The 24,975-nt window shown below is 34.6% G+C and overlaps 1 protein-coding gene across 1 annotated transcript in view; it reads left to right on the forward strand.

Moving 5' to 3' along the window:
* The window catches only part of LOC142232130 (uncharacterized), an 825,742-nt gene that overhangs the window by 446,129 nt on the left and 354,638 nt on the right, over positions 1–24,975 (forward strand). Inside the window, exon 3 of the mRNA XM_075302843.1 lies at positions 11,649–11,700. The gene's annotated coding sequence lies outside the window, so the exon portion shown is untranslated. The remainder of the gene's footprint in view (positions 1–11,648; positions 11,701–24,975) is intronic.

Below are 24,975 nucleotides of genomic sequence, written 5' to 3' on the forward strand. Positions count from 1 at the left end.
CCAACGTTTTCCTTGTTAAATCGCCACTGCTTAGTCGAAAAGTTGTAAAAATGACTCTAATTTTCCTAAACTTCTAATACATATATATCGAGCGATAAATCATAAATAAACTTTTGCGAAGTTTCCTTAAAATTGCTTCAGATTTAAATGTTTCCCATATTTTTTTCCTAAAATTGTGTTCCACCCTAGTGCATTAGCCAACTTAAATTTTGAGTCAATAGATTTTGTAGAAGTCTATCAAATTCTGTCCAAATCGAGTGATATTTAAATGTATGTATTTGGGACAAACCTTTATATATAGCATCCAACACATTTGACGGATGTGATATGGTATCGAAAATTTAGATCTACAAAGTGGTGCAGGGTATAATATAGTCGGCCCCGCCCGACTTTAGACTTTCCTTACTTGTTTTAATATACGAGTATACCACGTATGGACTAACTTACAATTTAGAAGACGATGTTAAGAAGTTTTAAGATACCTTACCATCGGTAAGTAATTCGATTGTGGATGACAGTCTTTCGTAGAAGCTTCTATGCAATCCATGATGGAGGGTACATAAGATTCGGCCTGGCCGAACTTACGGCCGTATATACTTGTTTTAGAATGGATTTAGAATATTTTTCGACAAAATGTAAATAATTTTTACCATTTAGTTAATTCTTATTCTGTTGGAACCTATTTGAAGCAAACAAGTTAAATGTGAACAAGTATATACGGCCGTAAGTTCGGCCAGGCCGAAGCTTATGTACCCTCCATCATGGATTGCGTAGAAACTTCTTCTAAACACTGACCCCCACAATCGAATTACTTAAGTTGCGGTAACGCTTGCCGATGGCAAGGTATCTTAAAACCTCCTAACACCATCTTCTAAATTGTATGTAAGTCTATACGTGGTATATATTAAATCAAAAAAGATCGATCCACTACGTATATAATTCAGTTTGACAAAGTAGACATAAAATTTTGACAAAATTTTCTACAGAAATAAAATTTTAACAAAATTTTCTATAGAAATAAAATTTTCACAAAATTTTCTATAGAAATAAAAATTTTCACAAAATTTTCTATAGAAAGAAAATTTTGGCAAAAATGTCTACAGACATAAAATTTTAACAAAATTTTCTATAGAAATAAACTTTTGACAAAATTTTCTATAGAAATAAAATCTTGGTAGATTATTTTTGGCTCGAGTGGCAACCATGATTATGAACCGAATAAAATTTGAACAAAATTTCCTATAGAAATAAAATTTTGACAATGATGAAAATTTTATTGTGAACCGAATAAAATTTTAACAAAATTTTCTGTAGAAATAAAATTTTGACAAAATTTTCTATAGAAATAAAATTTTGGTAGATTATTTTCGGCTCTAGTGGCAACCATGATTATGAACGGATATGGACCAATTTTGGTATGGTTGTTAGCGACCATATACTAACACCACGTTCCTAATTTGAGCCGGATCGGATGAATTTTGCTCCTCCAAGAGGCTCCGGAGGTCAAATCTGGAGAACGTTTTATATGGGGGCTATATATAATTATGGACCGATATGGACCAATTTTTGCACGGTTGCTAGAGACCATATACCAATACTATGTACCAAATTTCAGCCGGATCGGATGAAATTTGCTTCTCTTAGAGGCTCCGCAACCCAAATCTGGGGATCGGTTTATTTGTGCGCTATATATAATTATGGACCGATGTGGACCAATTTTTGCACGGTTGCTAGAGACCATATACCAATACCATGTACCAAATGTCAGCCGGATCGGATGCAATTTACTTCTCTTTGAGGCTTCGCAAGCCAAATCTGGAGATCGGTTTATATGGGGCCTATATATAATTATGGACCGATGTGGACCAATTTTTGCATGATTGTTAGAGACCATATACCAACACCATGTACCAAATTTCAGCCGGATCGGATGAAATATACTTCTCTTAGAGGCTCCACAAGCCAAATCTGGGGATCGGTTTATATGGGGGCTATATATAATTATGGACCGATATGGACCAATTTTTGCATGGTTGTTAGAGACCATATACCAACACCATGTACCAAATTTCAGCCGGATCGGATGAAATATGCTTCTCTTAGAGGCTCCACAAACCAAATCTGGGGATCGGTTTATATGGGGGCTATATATAATTAACGACCGATGTGTACCAATTTTTGCATGGTTGTTAGAGACCATATACCAACATCATGTACCAAATTTCAGCCGGATCGGATGAAATTTGCTTCTCTTTGAGGCTCCGCAAGCCAAATCGGGGGATCGGTTTATATGGGGGCTATATATAATTATGGACCGATGTCGATCAATTTTTGCATGATCGTTCGAGACCATACACTAACATCATGTACCAAATTTCAGCCGGATCGGATTAAATATGCTTCTCTTAGAGGCTCCACAAGCCAAATCTGGGGATCGGTTTATATGGGGGCTATATATAATTATGGACCGATATGGACCAATTTTTGCATGGTTGTTAGAGACCATATACCAACACCACGTACCAAATTTCAACCGGATCGGATGAAATATGCTTCTGTTAGAGGCTCCACAAGCCAAATCTGAGGGTCCGTTTATATGGGGGCTATACGTAAAAGTGGACCGATATGGCCCATTTTCAATACCATCCGACCTACATCGATGACAACTACTTGTGCCAAGTTTCAAGTCGATAGCTTGTTTCGTTCGGAAGTTAGCGTGATTTCAACAGACGGACGGACGGACGGACGGACGGACATGCTTAGATCGACTCAGAATTTCACCACGACCCAGAATATATATACTTTATGGGGTCTTAGAGCAATATTTCGATGTGTTACAAACGGAATGACAAAGTTAATATACCCCCATCCTATGATGGAGGGTATAAAAAGAGAGATAAACTGAATTACTAGATCTTCCTGAGTAGTTCAAATAAAAAACCATCTTTGGAAGTACTTTTAAAGTTGTGCCTTTAGAACAACTTTCAATTCATTTGCTGATTTTTTTCTTCTGTTGAACTAATTACATCCGCAAGTAATCTAAAGCTGTATGCCCCCAAAATTCACTTACACCTTACACAAAATGCAAGACGCTCACACAAGAGGTATCTTGTAGATTCCTTTTTCCTCCGCATCGTGACAGCTTATTCCATTGTCTTTCAGATTTAGGTATAGCTCCCTTATATATAGGCCTGTGTTTGGGCATATATGGTCCCAAATTCCATTCACTGCATTTCTTGAAGTCTATAAAATTATGAGTCACTTTAACAAAGAAGGCAAATGATGGGACAAACAGAATGTTTGATTGCCAAATATGTGTATTGAAAAGAAGCAATAACAAGTATATACGGCCGTAAGTTCGGCCAGGCCGAAGCTTATGTACCCTCCATCATGGATTGCGTAGAAACTTCTTCTAAACGCTGACCCCCACAATCGAATTACTTAAGTTGTGGTAACGCTTGCCGATGGCAAGGTATCTTAAAACCTCCTAACACCATCTTCTAAATTGTATGTAAGTCTATACGTGGTATATATTAAATCAAAAAAGATCGATCCACTACGTATATAATTCAGTTTGACAAAGTAGACATAAAATTTTGACAAAATTTTCTACAGAAATAAAATTTTAACAAAATTTTCTATAGAAATAAAATTTTCACAAAATTTTCTATAGAAATAAAAATTTTCACAAAATTTTCTATAGAAAGAAAATTTTGACAAAAATGTCTACAGAAATAAAATTTTAACAAAATTTTCTATAGAAATAAACTTTTGACAAAATTTTCTATAGAAATAAAATCTTGGTAGATTATTTTTGGCTCGAGTGGCAACCATGATTATGAACCGAATAAAATTTGAACAAAATTTCCTATAGAAATAAAATTTTGACAATGATGAAAATTATATTATGAACCGAATAAAATTTTAACAAAATTTTCTGTAGAAATAAAATTTTGACAAAATTTTCTATAGAAATAAAATTTTGGTAGATTATTTTCGGCTCTAGTGGCAACCATGATTATGAACGGATATGGACCAATTTTGGTATGGTTGTTAGCGACCATATACTAACACCACGTTCCTAATTTGAGCCGGATCGGATGAATTTTGCTCCTCCAAGAGGCTCCGGAGGTCAAATCTGGAGAACGTTTTATATGGGGGCTATATATAATTATGGACCGATATGGACCAATTTTTGCACGGTTGCTAGAGACCATATACCAATACTATGTACCAAATTTCAGCCGGATTGGATGCAATTTACTTCTCTTTGAGGCTTCGCAAGCCAAATCTGGAGATCGGTTTATATGGGGCCTATATATAATTATGGACCGATGTGGACCAATTTTTGCATGATTGTTAGAGACCATATACCAACACCATGTACCAAATTTCAGCCGGATCGGATGAAATATACTTCTCTTAGAGGCTCCACAAGCCAAATCTGGGGATCGGTTTATATGGGGGCTATATATAATTATGGACCGATATGGACCAATTTTTGCATGGTTGTTAGAGACCATATACCAACACCATGTACCAAATTTCAGCCGGATCGGATGAAATATGCTTCTCTTAGAGGCTCCACAAACCAAATCTGGGGATCGGTTTATATGGGGGCTATATATAATTAACGACCGATGTGTACCAATTTTTGCATGGTTGTTAGAGACCATATACCAACATCATGTACCAAATTTCAGCCGGATCGGATGAAATTTGCTTCTCTTTGAGGCTCCGCAAGCCAAATCGGGGGATCGGTTTATATGGGGGCTATATATAATTATGGACCGATGTCGATCAATTTTTGCATGATCGTTCGAGACCATACACTAACATCATGTACCAAATTTCAGCCGGATCGGATTAAATATGCTTCTCTTAGAGGCTCCACAAGCCAAATCTGGGGATCGGTTTATATGGGGGCTATATATAATTATGGACCGATATGGACCAATTTTTGCATGGTTGTTAGAGACCATATACCAACACCATGTACCAAATTTCAACCGGATCGGATGAAATATGCTTCTGTTAGAGGCTCCACAAGCCAAATCAGAGGGTCCGTTTATATGGGGGCTATACGTAAAAGTGGACCGATATGGCCCATTTTCAATACCATCCGACCTACATCGATAACAACTACTTGTGCCAAGTTTCAAGTCGATAGCTTGTTTCGTTCGGAATTTAGCGTGATTTCAACAGACGGACGGACGGACGGACGGACGGACGGACATGCTTAGATCGACTCAGAATTTCACCACGACCCAGAATATATATACTTTATGGGGTCTTAGAGCAATATTTCGATGTGTTACAAACGGAATGACAAAGTTAATATACCCCCATCCTATGATGGAGGGTATAAAAAGAGAGATAAACTGAATTACTAGATCTTCCTGAGTAGTTCAAATAAAAAACCATCTTTGGAAGTACTTTTAAAGTTGTGCCTTTAGAACAACTTTCAATTCATATGCTGATTTTTTTCTTCTGTTGAACTAATTACATCCGCAAGTAATCTAAAGCTGTATGCCCCCAAAATTCACTTACACCTTACACAAAATGCAAGACGCTCACACAAGAGGTATCTTGTAGATTCCTTTTTCCTCCGCATCGTGACAGCTTATTCCATTGTCTTTCAGATTTAGGTATAGCTCCCTTATATATAGGCCTGTGTTTGGGCATATATGGTCCCAAATTCCATTCACTGCATTTCTTGAAGTCTATAAAATTATGAGTCACTTTAACAAAGAAGGCAAATGATGGGACAAACAGAATGTTTGATTGCCAAATATGTGTATTGAAAAGAAGCAATAAAAATGATGTGGGAAATTAAATGAGCCCATATAGTGCTTGGAAATAAATTATGGTAACACTGTTCCTACATAGAATTACCCACAGAATATCCATTTTCATTCCCTGCATGCTTTTTACGGTTCATTTGCCTATAATAGACAGCCACACTGACGTACACCCATGATCTTATTTAATAAGAATTATTGGCTCTTTTATGAATTTCTAAAACAAAAACACAAGAAATTAAGTTATCTTTTAGAGTAAAATTTTCAAACTTTGGCTAAATTTAAAAATCAAGTCTCCTTAATATAACCCCTGTGAGGGATATTGGTAATCGCCTAGATTTTTCGAAAGTATTTACACACCCACCGACCCTACACTCTCCCAACAAATCTTTACCTATTACAAATATTTTCATGGCCACCATTAAGACAAAACCCATCTTTCTAGAAGGGTTGGAAAATAAGAGGGGAAAGAGTAGATTTTCCAGGAAATAGCTTAGAAAGTACATTATTATTTTGTCCCATGAAAAGTGATATTGCTATTTCGATTACCAAAAACGAAAGAGTAGAAGAGAAAATGTATTGTCGCAGGGGTTTTACAGGTATTGTGCCATATATCAGAAGGTGGAAAAGGAAACGGAAATGTTTTGACTTAAAAATGGAAATTCCAAACAACATTTAAGTCCTTTAAATCATTCGGTTATATCCACCCACTGAAACCTAACAAAAAAAAACGATAATGGTCTTAGATTTCGCTTATTTATGCAATTTAACGGCCACGTTCAGAATTAAGGACGTGCAAAGGTAGAAATAGAAATCGAATCGAATGGAAATCTACACCAACCAAATAAGGACAATTGCCGCCTTTTGTCTTTCATGGTCATGATTTAATGGCACACATTCATTTCGTCTCAGCAGCAATTTTGGATGTGACTCAATTTCCATTGCTTTTTGCCTGGCCAATGACATATGTTCAAGGTCTGTTTTAGTTTTAGTTTTTTTTTTTTTTTTGTTTTTGGCAAGAATAGAGACCAAATTAAAGACTCGTAGAGGAATTCGATTCCACTACTAATGGTATTACAATTTCAGCTTACTTGGCAAAAGTCTTTGTGTGCTTCGTGAAATGGAATGAAGGAGTTTGTTGCATTTTCTTGCATTTATTTACTATTCGTCCTTCATTTGATATTTGCCAAGAGATTGCTATCGACATGCATACGACGTACTCTTGGAATATTCAACTCTGGCAAATGTTGGCATTTTGTTGTGGAAAATAAATATACTTTGGTGTCTTTAGCAAAACCAGATAGTTCTTGTTAAAAAGGTGGCATTTTTATGTGGCAGTTAGATTTGTTGCTTAGATTTACTAGCTAACATCCTTCAAAGTATGATACTTACCATTGATATCACCTCTCATTTGGTGCAGCAACATGAACTTGACATGGATTTAAGTATGACGACCTTTGCTGCTGATGGTGGAATCTCGTTAATACAGAAAAAATATCCCCAAAATATTTTCAAATAAAAAAGTGATTGAAACTGAAAGCATTTTTAATTAAAAAATTAACAATTAACTTTTTAATCAAACTAGAAAACTTATATCAATTAGGTCAATGATTGAAAATTTTAAATTTTTAATTAATGCAATTAAGAAATTAATTATTAATTATATTAATTAAAACTTTCAAATTTTTCAATCATTGACCTAATTGATATAATGTTTCTAGTTTGATTAAAAAGTTAATTGTATCAATTATTCTTTATACCCTTCACCACTACTGTGGTACAGGGTATAATAAGTTTGTGCATTTGTATGTAACGCCAAGAAGGAAAAGTCTGAGACCCATCGTTTAGTATACCGATCGTCTTAGAATTAAATTCTGAGTCGATTTCGCGATGTCCGCCTGTCTGTCTGTCTGCCTGTCTGTCTGTTGATGTATTTTTGTGTGCAAAGTACAGCTCGCAGTTTTAGTCCGATTGTCCTAAAATTTGGTATAGGGTCCTGTTTCGGCTCAAAGACGATCCCTATTGATTTTGGAAAAAATCGGTTCAGATTTAGATATAGCTGCCATATATATTTTTCACCGATCTGGTCATAATTGGCGTGTATATCCACCGATCTTCCTCAAATTCCGTACATCCGAATATTTTATGAGTCTCGAAAAACTTGCAAAATATCAGCCAAATCGCTTCAGATTTAGATATAGCTTTCATATATAGCTTTCGCCCGATTTACACTCATTTGCCCACAGAGGCCAAGTTTTTGCTCCGATTTAGTTGAAATTTTGTACAGAGAGTAGAATTAGTATTATAGCTATGCGTGTCAAATTTGGTTGAAATCGGTTCAGATTTAGATATAGCTCCCATATATAGCTTTTGCCCGATTTACACTCAAATGACAACAGAGGCCAATTTGTTGCTCCGATTTAGTCGAAATTTTGCACAGGAAGTATAATTAGCATTATAGCTATGCGTGACAAATTTGGTTGAAATCGGTTCAGATTTAGATATAGCTCCCATATATAGCTTTCGCCCGATTTACATTCATTTGACCACAGAGGCCAATTTTTAACTCCGATTTAGTTGAAATTTTGCACTGGGAGTAGAATTAGCATTGTAGCTATGCGTCCCAAATTTGGTTGACATCGGTTCAGATTTAGATTTAGCTCCCATATATATGTTTTTCTGATTTCGACCAACATTTTCCTTGTAAAATCGCCACTGCTTAGTCTAAAAGTTGTAAAAATGACTCTAATTTTCCTAAACTTCTAATACATATATATCGTGCGATAAATCATAAATAAACTTTTGCGAAGTTTCCTTAAAATTGCTTCAGATTTAAAATTTTTCCCATATTTTTTTTTACTAAAATTGTGTTCCACCCTAGTGCATTAGCCATCTTAAATTTTGAGTCTATAGATTTTGTAGAAGTCTATCAAATTCTGTCCAAATCGAGTGATATTTAATTGTATGTATTTGGGACAAACCTTTATATATAGCCCCCAACACATTTGACGGATGTGATATGGTATCGAAAATTTAGATCTACAAAGTGGTGCAGGGTATAATATAGTCGGCCCCGCCCAACTTTAGACTTTCCTTACTTGTTTTTTAATTGAAAACGTTTTTAATAAATATAAAAGAACAAAGTCAACTAAGAAAGTGGTTGAAAATAGTAACGTTTTTGAACGAAGCTTATGTACCCTCCATGGCAAGGTATCTTAAAGCCTCCTAACACCGTCTTCTAAATTGTAAATAAGTCCATACGTATTATATATTAAAAAAGACCGATTAAATATGTATATAATTCAGTTTGACAAAGTTTTCTATAAAAAGACCGATTAAATATGTATATAATTCAGTTTGACAAAGTTTTCTATAGAAATAAAATTTTGACAAAATTTTCTATAAAAACAAAATTTTTATAGATTATGATTATGAACCGATATGGACCAATTTTTGTGTGATTGGGGATATACTAACACCAAGTTCAAAATTTGAACCGGATCGGATGTTAGAGACCATATACCTACACCTTGTTTCAAATTTCAGCTGGATCGGATGAAATTTGCTTCTCTTTGAGGCTGCGCAAGCCAAATCTGGGGATCGGTTTATATGGGGGCTATATCTAATTATGGACCGATGTGGACCTAGTTTTGCATTGTTGTTAGAGACCATATACCAACACATGTACCAAATTTCAGCAGGATCGGATGAAATTTGCTTCTCTTTGAGGCTCCGCAATCCAAATCTGGGGATCGGTTTATATGGGGGCTATATATAATTATGGACCGATGTGGACCAAGTTTTGCATGGTTGTTAGAGACGATATACCAACACCATGTACCAAATTTCAGCCGGATCGGATGAAATTTGCTTCTCTTTGAAGCTCCGCAAGCCAAATATGGCGATCGGTTTATATGGGGGCTATATATAATTATGGACCTATGTGGACCAATTTTTTCATGGTTGTTAGATACCATATACCAACATCATGTACCAAATTTCAGCCGAATCGGATAAAATATGCTTCTCGTAGAGGCTCCGCAAGCGAAATCTGAGGGTCGTTTATATGGAGGCTATACGTAAAAGTGGACCGATATGGCCCATTTGCAATACCATCCGACCTACGTCAATAGCAACTACTTGTGCCAAGTTTCAAGTCGATAGCTTGTTTCGTTCGGAAGTTAGCTTGATTTCAACAGAAGGACGAACGGACATGCTTAGATCGACTCAGAATTTTTCCACGACCCAGATTATATATACTTTATGGGGTCTTAAAGCAATATTTCGATGTGTTACAAACGGAATGACAAAGTTAATATACCCACCCCATCCTATTGTGGAGGCTATACAAATTTATCGATGTCGATTATAAAAATCAATTAATTGTTTAACTGATTTAATTGAAAAAATTAATTTAATAATTTATTGAGTCAATTAAAAAACTGATTGAGTTTTCCAATCGAAATCAATTAAATTTTTAAATGAATAAATTAAAAAAATAATCAATATTTTTTTACGCCCAATTAAAACTATTATTGATACTTTGGTTTTCGTGATTGATGACATTTCAATTAAGAAATTAATTGGATCAATTAATTTCGTGATTAAATCAGAATATATTTTTTGTGTAATGTGAGGTTTTTGGTCAAGTTTATATATCTATGGAATTTGAAGACAACCGTGAATACAATTTGCGTTAAATTTTTAGCATTATAGAAGCTAGATGCCAAAAAGTATATTAGTTTCCATTTTCATTTGAAATATTGGGGTTTATTTTCATAATGCGAACTGGGCCCAAAAATTAAAAAATAGAAAAATGAGGTGTTGTTGTTTTCCATATATTTTTTTTGGGATTCTTCTTCATTTAGGTTTTGAGGCTCAATGACGTATGTACACTATTATTGACGTAGGTCGAATGGTATTGTAACATAAATGGGCCATGTAGGACAGCTTTTAGGTATAGCCCCTATATAAACCGATTCGAATTCTGGAGTCTGTTGGAGGATGTAAATTTCTTTCGATCCGGTTTAAATTTCATACGCGATGTTAGCAGATGTACTCATATAGCCATGCAAAAATGGGTCGATATCAGTTACATAATTATATTTGCTAACCCCCAGATTTAATTTTCAGAGCCCTTTTGGCAAGCAATCCCGATCATTTTGTTTGTTCAATAACTGCACAATTTGAAAAGGGAGAAACCCAAATTTGGCAACTGGCCGCATTCGTGCATCGGGGAGCTCTTGCACATTTTGGAAAGATTTATTCTCATTTAAATGCTGGAGGGGACAGCCACTTGTGTTTTTCCAGTCAAATATAAAATAATAACTTTATATCTAAACGCAATAGATCAAAATGCTTTTGTTATTATATATATCTGCCACCCTGTAGTTATGGACGGTTTTGTTTTTTTTTTTGTTTTTCAATGGTTAGTAAAAGCATTAGGGAGGACCTGAAGACAAATCTGAAGGTTGGTCTGTATGGATCTATTTTTTAACTTTGTATCTAATATCTGCACACTTGACCTACACAGAAAAAGGTTCGTGTAGATTTTTGAGGTCGGTGATGGTTTAAAGTATTATGTATACAGGACACCTCTTAGGTGTAATTCGTCACGAATGTGTGTACGAATATTTGTGACATTTTTTTTTCTATATTGCGCCCGGGAGGAAAGTAAATACATATGTCGGAATAAAAAAAATAATTTTAAAATTACGAACAAGTCGACCTATTTTTGTCCATTGTATATATCAACATTCACTTTAAGTTACTTAAGAAACACACACACAGACAAAACAAAACAAAAATAAACAATAACCAATTCCTTTTAATTCTTTATATTTTTAGACAACTAAAAGCAAAACCGAGAGCCTTTGTCGTATCCTTTGACTAGAATATGGTAAGTTTTTTTTTTTTTTTTTGATAATGCCTTAGAGCAACCTAACCTATTACAATGGACTGAATAGTTTAAGTGAGCCTGAAAATAAATCGGGCTGCCACTTTAACCTAGAGCAAGTCATTGGTTCAATAGTATATGTAAATACTTAATGTTTGTATGTGGTTAAGTGGGTCGAATTGTCTATAAACAGATCTATAAAAAAAACAAGTAAGGAAAGTCTAAACTCAGACGGGGCCGACTATATTATACCCTTCACCAATATATATATACCAAAATTTTTGATACCATTTTAAAACCTTCAAATTTGTTAGGAGCCATATAAAGGTTTATATTCTCATATACAAAAACCAGTAAATAAAGTCTAAAGTCGGGCGGAGCCGACTATATTATACACTGAAAAAAAGCATGCCCGGTTCCAAAGATTTTGTCTTTACTTTAAAAATTTTGGTATTGATTCCAAGCCAAAGAAGCGAAGAATACAAGTAAGGATACTTTTAAGACACAATTCCATTTTAAATTTGGGTTTTGTGTACTTGATTCTAGGAAGCAAATTTTAATTATTTGGAGACAAGTTTTGTACTTCTACAAACTCTCTAGAATTAAAATTTAAATCGGCTAACGCCCTGCGATGAAACGCACTGTAAGTAAAACATCACAGAGTTTTGTGTAAAATGTGGGTATTTTAGCCTTATTTGTATAAACCGACACACATTTAAATAGCATATTAAATATATTCTATGTGGAAACTATCAAGTCAAGTGGAGGGAGCGCCAAAATATTTGGTTGTACGAAATTTTAGGACAATATGTCCATAAATACGTCAATTATGACCAGATCGGTGATAAATATATATGGTAGCTATATCAACATCAGAACCGATTTTTTTTCAAAATCAATAGCGATTGTCTTTCAGCCAAAGTAAAACTCTGTGCCAAATTTGAGAACGATCGGACTTAAACTGCGAGCTGTACGTTGTACACAAACTTACATATACAGACAGACGGACGGACAGACAGACGGACATCGCTAAATCGATTCAGAATTTAATATTAAGCCGATCGGTATACTAAATGATGGGTCTATGACTACTCCTGCACTTACTTATTATACCCTGTACCACGGTAGTGATGAAGGGTGTAAAAACTAATACTCCAAGTCATGCATTCCACGATATTCTATAACAATGTCTAAGTGTGTTTGCAAATACACCCACGATATCTTTATATGAAAGATTTTTTTGACTAAGGTCAGCTTGGATTTAATAATTTAATTTAATAATTTCATTTTTTTTTTTTTTTTGAATTTGTTGACTTTTTTGTATCTTGATTACAAAGCAAAATAACAGATGTTTTTTAATACTTTATTCTAAAGACGTTGGTTACTTGAAACAAAGCATAATTTATATTTGAAGTCGAGTTTTACTTTGGAAATTTAAGTTGTTGTTAACAAGTTTTTTTTTTAAGTGCTGTCATATGAAATGACAAAAAAGTGAAAACAAGTATATAAGGCCGTAAGTTCGGCCGGGCAGAACCTTATGTACCCTTACAGCTCGACCAAGGCGATTTTTTTTTGGCCGAAGCCTAGGCCGATGTTCGGTAAATAGCAATAATCGGCCGAAGCCGATTATATTCCTCAAATTTGTTAAAGAAATTTGGTGTTTTTTAGATTAGATTTTTTTAAACAAATGCATAAATACAACAATAAAAGGTAATTCATTTGATATTATAGTGACAAAACAATTTTTTTTTTTAATTTTTGCGTATTATTTATACTGGGTGTTTTGACTGAGACCAATTCAGCACTTGGATAATTCAATATCAAACAAGTATATACGGCCGTAAGTTCGGACAGGCCGAAGCTTATGTACCCTCCACCATGGATTGCGTAGAAACTTCTACTGAAGACTGTCATCCACAATCGAATTACTTGGGTTGCGGTAACACTGGCCGATGGCAAGGTATCTTAAAACTTCCTAACACAGTAATATATACCATATAGTCCATACGTGGTATATATTAAACTAAACAAGTAAGGAAAGTCTAAAGTCGGGCGGGGCCGACTATATTATACCCTGCACCACTTTGTAGATCTAAATTTTCGATACCATATCACATCCGTCAAATGTGTTGGGTGCTATATAGAAAGGTTTGTCCCAAATACATACATTTAAATATCACTCGATCTGGACAGAATTTGATAGACTTCTACAAAATCTATAGACTCAAAATTTAAGTCGGCTAATGCACTAGGGAGGAACACAATGTTTGTAAAAAAATATGGGAAACGTTTAAATCTGAAGCAATTTTAAGGAAACTTCGAAAAAGTTTATTTATGATTTATCGCTCGATATATATGTATTAGCAGTTTAAGAAAATTAGAGTCATTTTTACAACTTTTCGACTAAGTGGCGATTTTACAAGGAAAATGTTGGTATTTCGACCATTTTTGTCGAAATCAGAAAAACATATATATGGGAGCTATATCTAAATCTGAACCGATTTCAAAATTTGGCACGCATAGCAACAATGCTAATTCTACTCCCTGTGCAAAATTTCAACTAAATCGGAGTTAAAAATTGGCCTCTGTGGTCATATGAGTGTAAATCGGGCGAAGGCTATATATAGGAGCTATATCTAAATCTGAACCGATTTCAACCAAATTTGGCTCGCATAGCAACAATGCTAATTCTACTCCCTGTGCAAAATTTCAACTAAATCGGAGTTAAAAATTGGCCTCTGGAGCCGTATTAGTCCATATCGGGCGAAAGATATATATGGGAGCTATATCTAAATCTGAACCGATTTCAATAAAATTTGGCACACTTGACTATAATACTAATTGTTCTTCTTGTGCAAAATTTTAAGCAAATTGGGGTAAAACTCAGGCTTCTGGGGCAATATAAGTCCATATCGGGCGAAATATATATATGGAAGCTATATCTAAATCTGAACCGATTTCTTCCAAAATCAATAGGGATCTATTCTGAGCCAAAACACATACGTGTGCCAAATTTGAAGTCGATTGGACTAAAACCGCGACCTAGACTTTGATTACAAAAATGTGTTCACGGACAGACGGACAGACGGACATCGCTATATCGAGCCACCCTGAGCATTTTTGCCAAAGACACCATGTGTCTATCTCGTCTCCTTCTGGGTGTTGCAAACATGTGCACTAACTTATAATACCCTGTTCCACAGTGTGGAGCAGGGTATAAAAAGGCCGATTAAATACGTATATAGTTAAGTTTAAAGTTTCTATACAAATAAATTTTTGACAAAATAAAATTTTTACAACATTTTCTATAGACTCAAAATTTAGAAAAAATTTTCTATAGAAATAATATTTGGAAAAAATTTTCTATAGAAATAAAATTTGGAAAAATTTTTCTATAGAAATAAAATTTGGAAAAAATGTTCTCTAGAAATAAAATTATGACAAAATTTTCTATAGAAAACAAATTTTGACAAAATTTTCTATAGAAAACAAATTTTGACAAAATTTTCTATAGAAGTAACATTATGACAATGTTTTCTATAAAAATAAAACTTTGGAAGATTATTTTTGGCTCGAGTGGCAACTACGATTATGAACCGATATGGACCAATTTTTGTGTTATTGGGGATCGGCTATATATAACTACAGACCGATATGAACCAATTTTGGTATGGTTATTAGCGACCTTATTCTAACACCACGTTGCAAATTTCAACCGGATCGGATGAATTTTGCTCCTCCAAGAGGCTCCGGAGCACAAATCTGGGGATCGATTTGTATGGGGGCTATATATAATTGTGGGCCGATACGGACCAATTCTTGCATGGTTGTTAGAGATCATATACTAACACCACGTACCAAATTTCAACCGGATCGGATGAATTTTGCTTCTCTAAGAGGCTCCGAAGGTCAAATCTGGGGATCAGCTTATAAGGGGGCTATATGTAATTATAGACCGATATGGACCAATTTTGGCATGGTTGTTAGAGACCATATACTAACACCACGTACCAAATTTCAGCCAGATCGGATGAAATTTGCTTCTCTTAGAGGCTCCGCAAGCCAAATCGGGGGATCGGTTTATATGGGGGCTATATATATAAATAGGCCCGAAGTGGACCAATTTTTGCGTGATTGTTAGAGACCACATACTAACACCATGTACCAAATTTCAGCCGGATCGGATGAAATTTGCTTCTCTTAGAGCAATCGCAAGCCAAATTGGGGGTCCGTTTATATGGGGGCTATACATAAAAGTGGACCGATATGGACCAATTTTTGCATGGTTGTTAGAGACCATATACTAACATCATGTACCAAATTTTAGCCGGATCGGATGAAATTTGCTTCTCTTAGAGTCCCCACAAGCCAAATTTGGGGGTCCGTTTATATGGGGGCTATACGTAAAAGTGGACCGATATGGCCCATTTGCAATACCATGCGACCTACATCAATAATAACTACTTGTGCCAAGTTTCAAGTCGATAGCTTATTTCGTTCGGAAGTTAGCGTGATTTCAACAGACGGACGGAGGGACGGACATGCTCAGATCGACTCAGAATTTCACCACGACCCAGAATATATATACTTTATGGGGTCTTAGAGCAATATTTCGATGTGTTACAAACGGAATGATAAAGTTAATATACCCCCATCCTATGGTGGAGGGTATAAAAGGTAATTCATTTGATATTATAGTGACAAAACAAGATTTTTTTAAATTTTTGCAAATTATTTGTACTGGGTGTTTTGACTGAGACAAATTCAACACTTGTACAATTCAATATCAAATAAATTATTCAAATAGCTTCGGTTAATCGACCTCTTGACACCGATTGCTGGCCGATTATCGACTTTTGGCCGAATTCCGAAGCCGATGCTTCGGTCGAACTCTAGTACCCTCTACCATGGATTGCGCAGAAACTTCTACTACAGGCTGAATTAACTGTTTTGTGGTAACACTTGCCGATACCATGGTATGTCTAAGATTCTTAACATTATAACCGAATCGGATATAATTTGCTTTTCCAAGAGTGTCCGTAGGAAAAATTTGGGGGTCGGTTTATATGGGGGCTACACCTAAAAGTCGTTCGATATGGCCCATTTGCAATACCATCCGACCTACATCAATAGCAACTACCCACCAAAAAAAGGGTCGCCAAAAAAGTAGTGAAAATGTTCTTTTTGGATCCGGAAGTGGTTCAAAATTGGCGCAGAAGCGATGAAGTTAACATGGGCGTGTCATAGGACGGATGTCCACCATTTCATCAGCCGGTGCACTGAATTTGCATCACTTTTTAAGGTGTGATGCGAATTCAGTGTTTTGGATATGAATTAAGAAATTTTGTGATATTTTGACAAATATGAAAAGAGCGAGCTATAAAACATTGACTCAAATGAACTTCCTGTGCAGTTAAAATAAAGAACATCTTTGGGATGACATTTCTGGAAGTGTTTTTAAAGTTGTGCCTTTAGAAGAACTTCCAAATTTTTTTTGCTGCACTAAAAAAAAAAGCATGCCCGGTTCCAAAGATTTTGTCTTTACTTTAAAAATGTTGGTATTGATTCCGAGCCAAAGAAGCGGAGAATACAAGTAAGGATATTTTTAAGACACAATTCGCTTTAAATTTGGGTTTTGTGTATTTGCTTCTAGGAAGCAAATTTTAATTTTTCGCGTTTTTAGCTTTTTTTCTTCATATGCTATCAAAGTCCTTTAAAAACAGGTTAACGACAACTTTATTTTCAAAATTAAGACTTGACTTCCAGTAGAAATTATGCTATGTTTCAAATAAAGTGTTGAAAAACATGTCCTATATTTGAACGATTTTTTGCTTTGTAGTCAAGATTCAAAAAGAAACCAATTTAAAGACACTTTCATTAAATTTAAAGAATTTTTCTGAAGTACTAAAGTCAAGTTTACCTTATCCCAAACATTTTTTCTTTCATGTTATGATACCCATTTTTAAGTGAAATCCCTTAATTATAAGGATAATACGACTTCATTGAAAAGTTTATCGACTTTTGGACGAGGAAAAAGACTTTATATTAGAGAAATGCGTCTTCTATGCTAAGCAAAATTTGCATTCGTATTTTAAAGACATGAAATCTTTGAACCCACGACAATATTTTTTTCAGTGTGGGTACTTGTGCCAAGTTTCATGTCGATAGCTTGTTTCAAACGGACGTTAGCGTGATTTCGACTCAGAATTTCACCACGACCCAGTATATATATATACTTTATGGGGTCTTAGATCAATATTTCGATGTGTTACAAACGGAATTACAAAGTTAATATACCCCCATCCTATGGTGGAGGGTATAAAAAAATAAAATTTGTTTCCTAAAATTAAGTACGCAAAACTCAAATTAAAAAATATTGTGTCTTAAATTGTCCTTACTTAAATTATCCGTTTCTGTGGCGCCGACTCATTACCAAATTCATTGGTGTACAGACAAAATCTTTGGAAACGGGCAAGTTTTTTTTCGTGCAGAATTACTTCTATTGATCCGTTTTTGGGGTTTCGTCTGCCAAAAACTTTTACACGACGAAAACGTCAAACAATTTCAAAGTGCGATTTACTTGATGAAAATTATTGGGTTGGAAGAAAGAAGAATAAGTGTTGGAATAAAAAAATTATTACCATATATTCCCATCCTATAATGGTTAGTATAGAAAATATGCATCATCTTACTAGAAACCAGCCTAATGTCGGACGTGGCCGACTATGTTATACCTTCCAACATTCTTTAGATCTACATTTTCGATGCCATCGCAAATCCTTAAAATTTGTTTAAAGCTACATATAAGTGTTTATTTATACAAATTTTTTTTTTTGAAATGTTCTATACTTCAAATTTTAATCCGCTAATAGACTGGGACGAAACACAATGCTAATAAAAAATATGGGAAATATTTGAATCTTACGCCATTTTGCGTTTTTATTTGCAACTCCGTATTTATGATTTATTGGGAGATACATACGAATTATAGGTAGAGGTAAATGTGAGGCATTCTGAAACAACTCAGAGTAAAACTTTGGCTTCTGGTGCCATATAAGTATGCACTTATCGGGAGAAAGATATATATCGGTGCTATATCTACATCTGAATTGATTTCTTCCAAACTAAATCGGGTTCTATTCGGATCTCAAATACGCACTTGTTCTAAATTTTACAAAAAAAAAAAAAAAAAAAAACAAGTAAGTAAAGTAGAAAGTCGGGCGGGGCCGACTATATCATACCCTAAACCACCATTACAGAATTAGTAATCATAAGCATTTGTGGGTTAACATATAGGTCTGGGAGATAAACCGCAGTTGCATATTTAAGAAAATTAAGGGGTACATGTCTATGGGTGCTTTGTGTCAATCTGACTATAGCTCATAGTCAATGTTGCCACGGAAAATGTTCGGTTTACCCTACAAGGTCAAAAAAAGTTCCCTACTTTCCCATACATTCCCAAACAATTTTCCCTACTATATTTTTCATTAAATTTAAAAAGTTTTACAAAAAAAAAATGGTTCTAAGTACTTTATTATCTTAAAACATGAATATACAACGTATATAACTTAGAATATAAATTTGTATTACCACCACGGTTGCCACAGTTGGTAGAATTCTATCCAAATTAGTAATCTTTTTTGTTAAATCTCTATAAAAATAAAATTTTGGAAAAAGTTTCTATAAACAAATTTTTCTATAGAAATAAAATTTTGACAATACATTCTATAGAAATAAAATTTTGAGAAAAAATTCCACAGAAATAAAAATTTGAAAAAAATTTTTATTGAAATAATATTTTGAAAAAATTTCTATAGAAATACAATTTTGAGAAAATGTTCTATAGAAATAAAATGTTGACAAAATTTTCTACAGGAATAAAGTTTACCACACATTGTTAAAGATCAATCCTTGCCGGCTTCTAATTTCCTGCTCTAGAGCCAACAAAATGTAAAAATTATTACAAATTGTGTTGAGTGAAAATGTCCTACATTGTGGCCCTACGTCCCTACAAGACGCTAAACATTAGAAAATCCCTACATATAGGGAATTTCCCCTACTTCTAGCAACTCTGGCTGTGTTGATATTGCGCCTACGGAGTTAGTATGCCACTAATATTGAGTCCATTATTAAAAAAGAGAAAATCGTTAAATTAGTGTGGGTAATAAATACAAATTTGTAAAAATCGAACAATATTCTTATGTAAGAGCTACAAGTACGTATAAGTACGATTGGCTAGTACATCAAAATTTGAAATTTGAGTAACATTGGTTAATAAATAAGAGTACTATGGCCAAATTTGGGAAAATCGAGCGATGCATATATATGGAAGCTATATCTACATCTGACCCAATTTGCATAATATTTTGCGGGTTTGATTAATACCACAAAAGGTTACATTGTGCAAGATTTGAGTAAGATCAGTTAAGAAATGAGGCCTGTATGGTCAAACATAAGGTTATTAGGGGCGAATTTTTCAAAATCGGGTGATACATATATGGGAGCTATATCTACATCTGAACCGATTTCGATGGAATTTTGCACATATAGTTAGTACTATAGAGGACTGGATCTAGCCAACTTTTAGTAAGATCGGTTAATAAATAAGTGTTCTATGGCCAAATTTTGGGAAAATCGGGCTATACATATATATGGGAGCTATATCTAAATCTGAACCGATTTCGATGATTTTTTGCACATATAGTTAGTGCCATATAAGACTCCATTTTGGGTAAGATCGGTTGATAAATAAGGGTTTTATGGCCAAATTTAGAAAAATCGGGCGGTACATATATATGGGAGCTATAGCTAAATCTGAACCGATTTCGATGATTTTTTGAACATATAGTTAGTGCTATAGTAGATTATATTTAGCCAACTTTGAGTAAGATCGGTTGATAAATAAAGGTTTTGTGGCGAAATTTGGGAAAATCGGGCGGTACATATATATGAGAGCTATATCTAAATCTGAACCGATTTGGATGAAATTTTGCAGACTTTAAGGGCGATGAAAAAGATTAACTTTTGCTAAATTTGGTGACGATCCGTTTGAAAAAACGCGCAACGTGACCCCATTTGTCGAAATCGAGCGATACATATATATGGGAGCTATATCTAAATTTGATCCGATTTCTTCCAAATTCAATAGCGTTCGTCCTTGTGCCCAAGAAACTCCCTGTACCAAATTTCATCAAAATCGGTTAATAATTGTGACCGGAATCCTGTGAACAACAAATACATGGACAGACGGACGGACGGACGGACACCAAGCGCTAGATCGACGCAAGAGGTGATTCTGAGTCGATCGGTATATATTTTATGGGGTCTAAAATCAATATTTCTGGTAGGCACATTTTTTGGCCGATCAAACTTATTATACCCTGACCACTATGTGGTTTAGGGTATAAAAACTGACAGGAAGACGGACATGGCTAGATCGACTCAGGGGCACGGTTGCCTTTCGTGCCAAAAATAATCTACCAAATTTGAAGACAATTTTACCACAAATCTACTAATTTAAAAAGTCCCAAATAAATTTAATAAACATATTTTTCTTCTACTGGCTAATCAACTCTTGTAGTTTAGTCAACGAATGGGTTTAACCTGAAATCAAAACAGCAATAAAAACTTTATTTCTATAGAGAATTTTGACAAAATTTTATTATTTATTGCTTTGATTTCAACTTAAAACAATGCACTAACAAGGGTAGCTTAACCAACAGAGTGAAAATGGTGTCGAAACTATATTCTATAGACAATTTTGTCAAAATTTTATTTGTATAGACAATTAAAAAAAAAATTCTATAGAAAATTTTGTCAACATTTCTTTAGAAAATTTTGTCACAATTTTATTTCTATAGAAATTTTTGTGAAAATTTTATTTCTATAGAAAATTTTGTCAAAATTTTATATCAATAATAAATTTTGTCAAAATTTTATTTCTATAGAAAATTTTGTCAAAATTTTACTTCTATGGAAAATTTTGTCGAAATTTTATTTCTATAGAAAATTTTGTCAACATTTTATATCTATAGAAAATTTTAGTTTTGATTACAATAGAAAAGTTTTGTCAAAATTTGATTTATATATAAAAAAATTTGTCAAAATTTTATTTTTATAGAAAATTTTTCAAAAATTTTAATTCTATAGAAAATTTTTCAAAATTTTATTTCCATAGAATTTTTTTCCAAAATTTTAGAAAATTTTCCAAAATTGTATTTCTATAGTACCTCTTAGTTGGAGAGGAAGGTTTCGCATAATCTACACGAACATCAAGAATTCAACCAATCTACCAGGTAGAATCCTACCAAAAATGGTAAGCCTTGAGCCATATTGCCAAAGGCCCAATGTCTATTTTGTCTCCTTCTGGAGACCCGGCCTCTCCGTCAATGTGCTTAACATATTTAAGAGACCCTCCATAGAATGGTGATGGGGGTATAATAAGTTTGTCATTCCGTATGTAACACATAGAAATATCGATTTCCGACTATATAAAGTATATATATTCTTGATCAGAGTGACATTCCAACACGATATAAGCATGTCCGTCTGTCTGTCTCTTAGAAACTGTATTTACTATCCGATTTGCCTGAAATTGGAAATCTAGAGGTATTTTGGGACCATAAAGAGGTGTATCGAAAATGGTCCCTATCGGTCGATGTTTTGGTATAGCCCCCCTATAGACCGATCTCTCGATTTTGTTTCTTGGGCGTCTAGAAACTGTATTTTCTATCCGATTTTCCTGAATTTGAAAATCTAGAAGTGGTGTGTCGAAAATGGTCTGTATCGGTCCATGTTTTAGTATAGCCGCCATATAGACCAATGTCCCGATTTTTATTCTTGGGCTTCTATAAACTGTATTTGTTACCCGATTTGCGTGAAATTGGAAATCTAGAGGTATATTGGGACCATAAATAGGTGTGCCGAAATTGAGGTGTATCGGTCCATTTTTTGGTATAACTCCCATACAGACCGATCTCCCTATTTTGCGTCTTGGGCGTCTAGAGACTATATTTTCTAGCCGATCTGCTTGAAATTAAAATTGAAATTTGCGACACACAAATAGGTGTGTCGCAAATGGTGCCTATCGTTTCATGTTTTGGTATAGACCCGATATAGACCTATCTCCCGACTTTATTTCTGGGGCTTCTAGAATCCGTAGTTTTTATCCAATTTGCCGGAAATTAGAAGTCTAGAGGTTTTTTAGGATCGTAAAGAGGTGTGTCGAAAATGTTCCGTATCGGTCCATGTTTTGGTATAGCCTATATAGACTGATCTCCCGATTTTACTTCTTGGACTTCTAGAATTCGTAGTTTTCATCCAATTCGTCTGAAATTGAAATTCTAGAGGTATTTGAGGAACATTAAGAGGTGGTGAGTATTGGTCCATGTTTTTTTGGTATAGCTCCCATATAGACCTAACTCCCGAATTTATTTCTAGGACTTCTGGAATCCGGCTGACCACAAATAGGTCAGCCGAATATGGTGTGTATCGACCCATGTTTTAGTATTGCCTCCACATAGACCGATCTCCAGATTTAACTCCTTGGGATTCTAGAAACCGTAGTTTTTATCCGATTTGCACAAAAATGTAAATATACTGAAACTTTAGACCCTCAAAACTCTGTATCGCATTTATTTTTATCGGTCCGATATAGACCGATTTCTCTTCTTGAGGGTACACCCAAAGAAAAAATATTTACCTCCGGAATGAAATTTTAGAAAATAATTATGAAAATTGCTTGAAACTGAAAGTAAAATTTCCAGATTTTACTCATCGTATTCATATATACGATATTTTTATGATTTCTCTAACACTCAAATAAAATTGGTCCTTATAAATCCAGAATCTGACAATTTGTCATCAAACCCCCTAAAATTCTATATAATATCAAGAAACCCGCTACGACGAACAGTTTTCAAAGTAAACTATTATATATGATTCATGGTGGTGGGTATTTAAGATTCGACACGGCCGAACGTACTGCTATATGTACTTGTTATTTGTACATTTTCAACCCATTGTCGAAAGTCATGGCACAATGCAATTTAGTATGCATCGTTTATACGTAACAACTTAATTTATTTGTCTTTCGAAATGTTATCCCTTTGTAGTGGATAAAGTTTATTGTTAGATTCTTTTTAAAATTTTATGCGATACCAATTTTGAAACAAGAAAACACTGCATACATTATAGATGTGCCCTATGGGCTCTTAAGGGAGTTAAACATGTGAATTCTGCTATTGTCCACAAAGAAAAACTTCGAACTACGTAGTTCTGCCATGGCAATTTGCATTTTTTCAAAATGTTTTAGCCACCCAATTGTCTTAGGTTTTATACAACTCTGAGTACCTAGCCACATAGTGGTTCTTGGCTTTACAAAGATGGTGAAAAGCAAAAAAAAAAACTTTCGAATACTAGTGCTTCAAAAATCGATGCCTCAAACATTTCGTGTCCTCTACATTTTTTTTTTCAAAAGAAGGTTAGTTTTTTTCTGACATGGACGTTTTTTCTATTTATGGTCAAATAAATGCAGTGGAAATTTCCTTATTTTATGGTATAAGGAAATACTAAAACAGTGGAAATAATGAGCTGTTCTAGGAAGTCGTGCCGCTTTTTTCTATTATTGATTGATTTCTGTCTATTTAGGTTAGGTTAGCTTAGGTTAGGTGGCAGCCCGATATATCAGGCTCACTTAGACTATTCAGTCCATTGTGATACCACAGTGTTGAACTCTCATATCACTGAGTGCTGCCCGATTCCATGTTAAGCTCAATGACAAGGGACCTCATTTTTATAACCGAGTCCGGACGGCGTACCACATTGCAGTGAAACCACTTAGAGAAGCTTTGAAACACTCAGAAATGTCACCAGCATTACTGAGGTGGGATAATCCACCACGGTGGAAGCAGGAATCGAACCCACGACCTTGCATATGCAAGGCGGAAATTCAAACCATTGCACTACCGTGTATTTACATTGAGGTGAAAAAAGTGGTTCAAAGTTGAAATCAACAAAATTGATTAGCTTGTCCATCGTCCCAAAGAACCCGGGATCAGGAGTAGAATGCACCTGCCGGACTGGGCACAACTTTTCTAAAAATGAGCCGAGTGGAAGCTATTTTCAAGTACAGACGGCTCAACCATAAAATAAAAATTGAATTTGTTTTTTTAATTTAAGGATGTATTTTTTTAAATACGAATGGTGCAGCACTGAATTTGCATCACATCTTAAAGCGTGATCCGAATAAAAAAAATCTGTGATATTTTTCCAAATAAA

This window comes from Haematobia irritans, chromosome 3, assembly GCF_050003625.1.
Source record: "Haematobia irritans isolate KBUSLIRL chromosome 3, ASM5000362v1, whole genome shotgun sequence".
NCBI classification, from domain to species: domain Eukaryota; kingdom Metazoa; phylum Arthropoda; class Insecta; order Diptera; family Muscidae; genus Haematobia; species Haematobia irritans.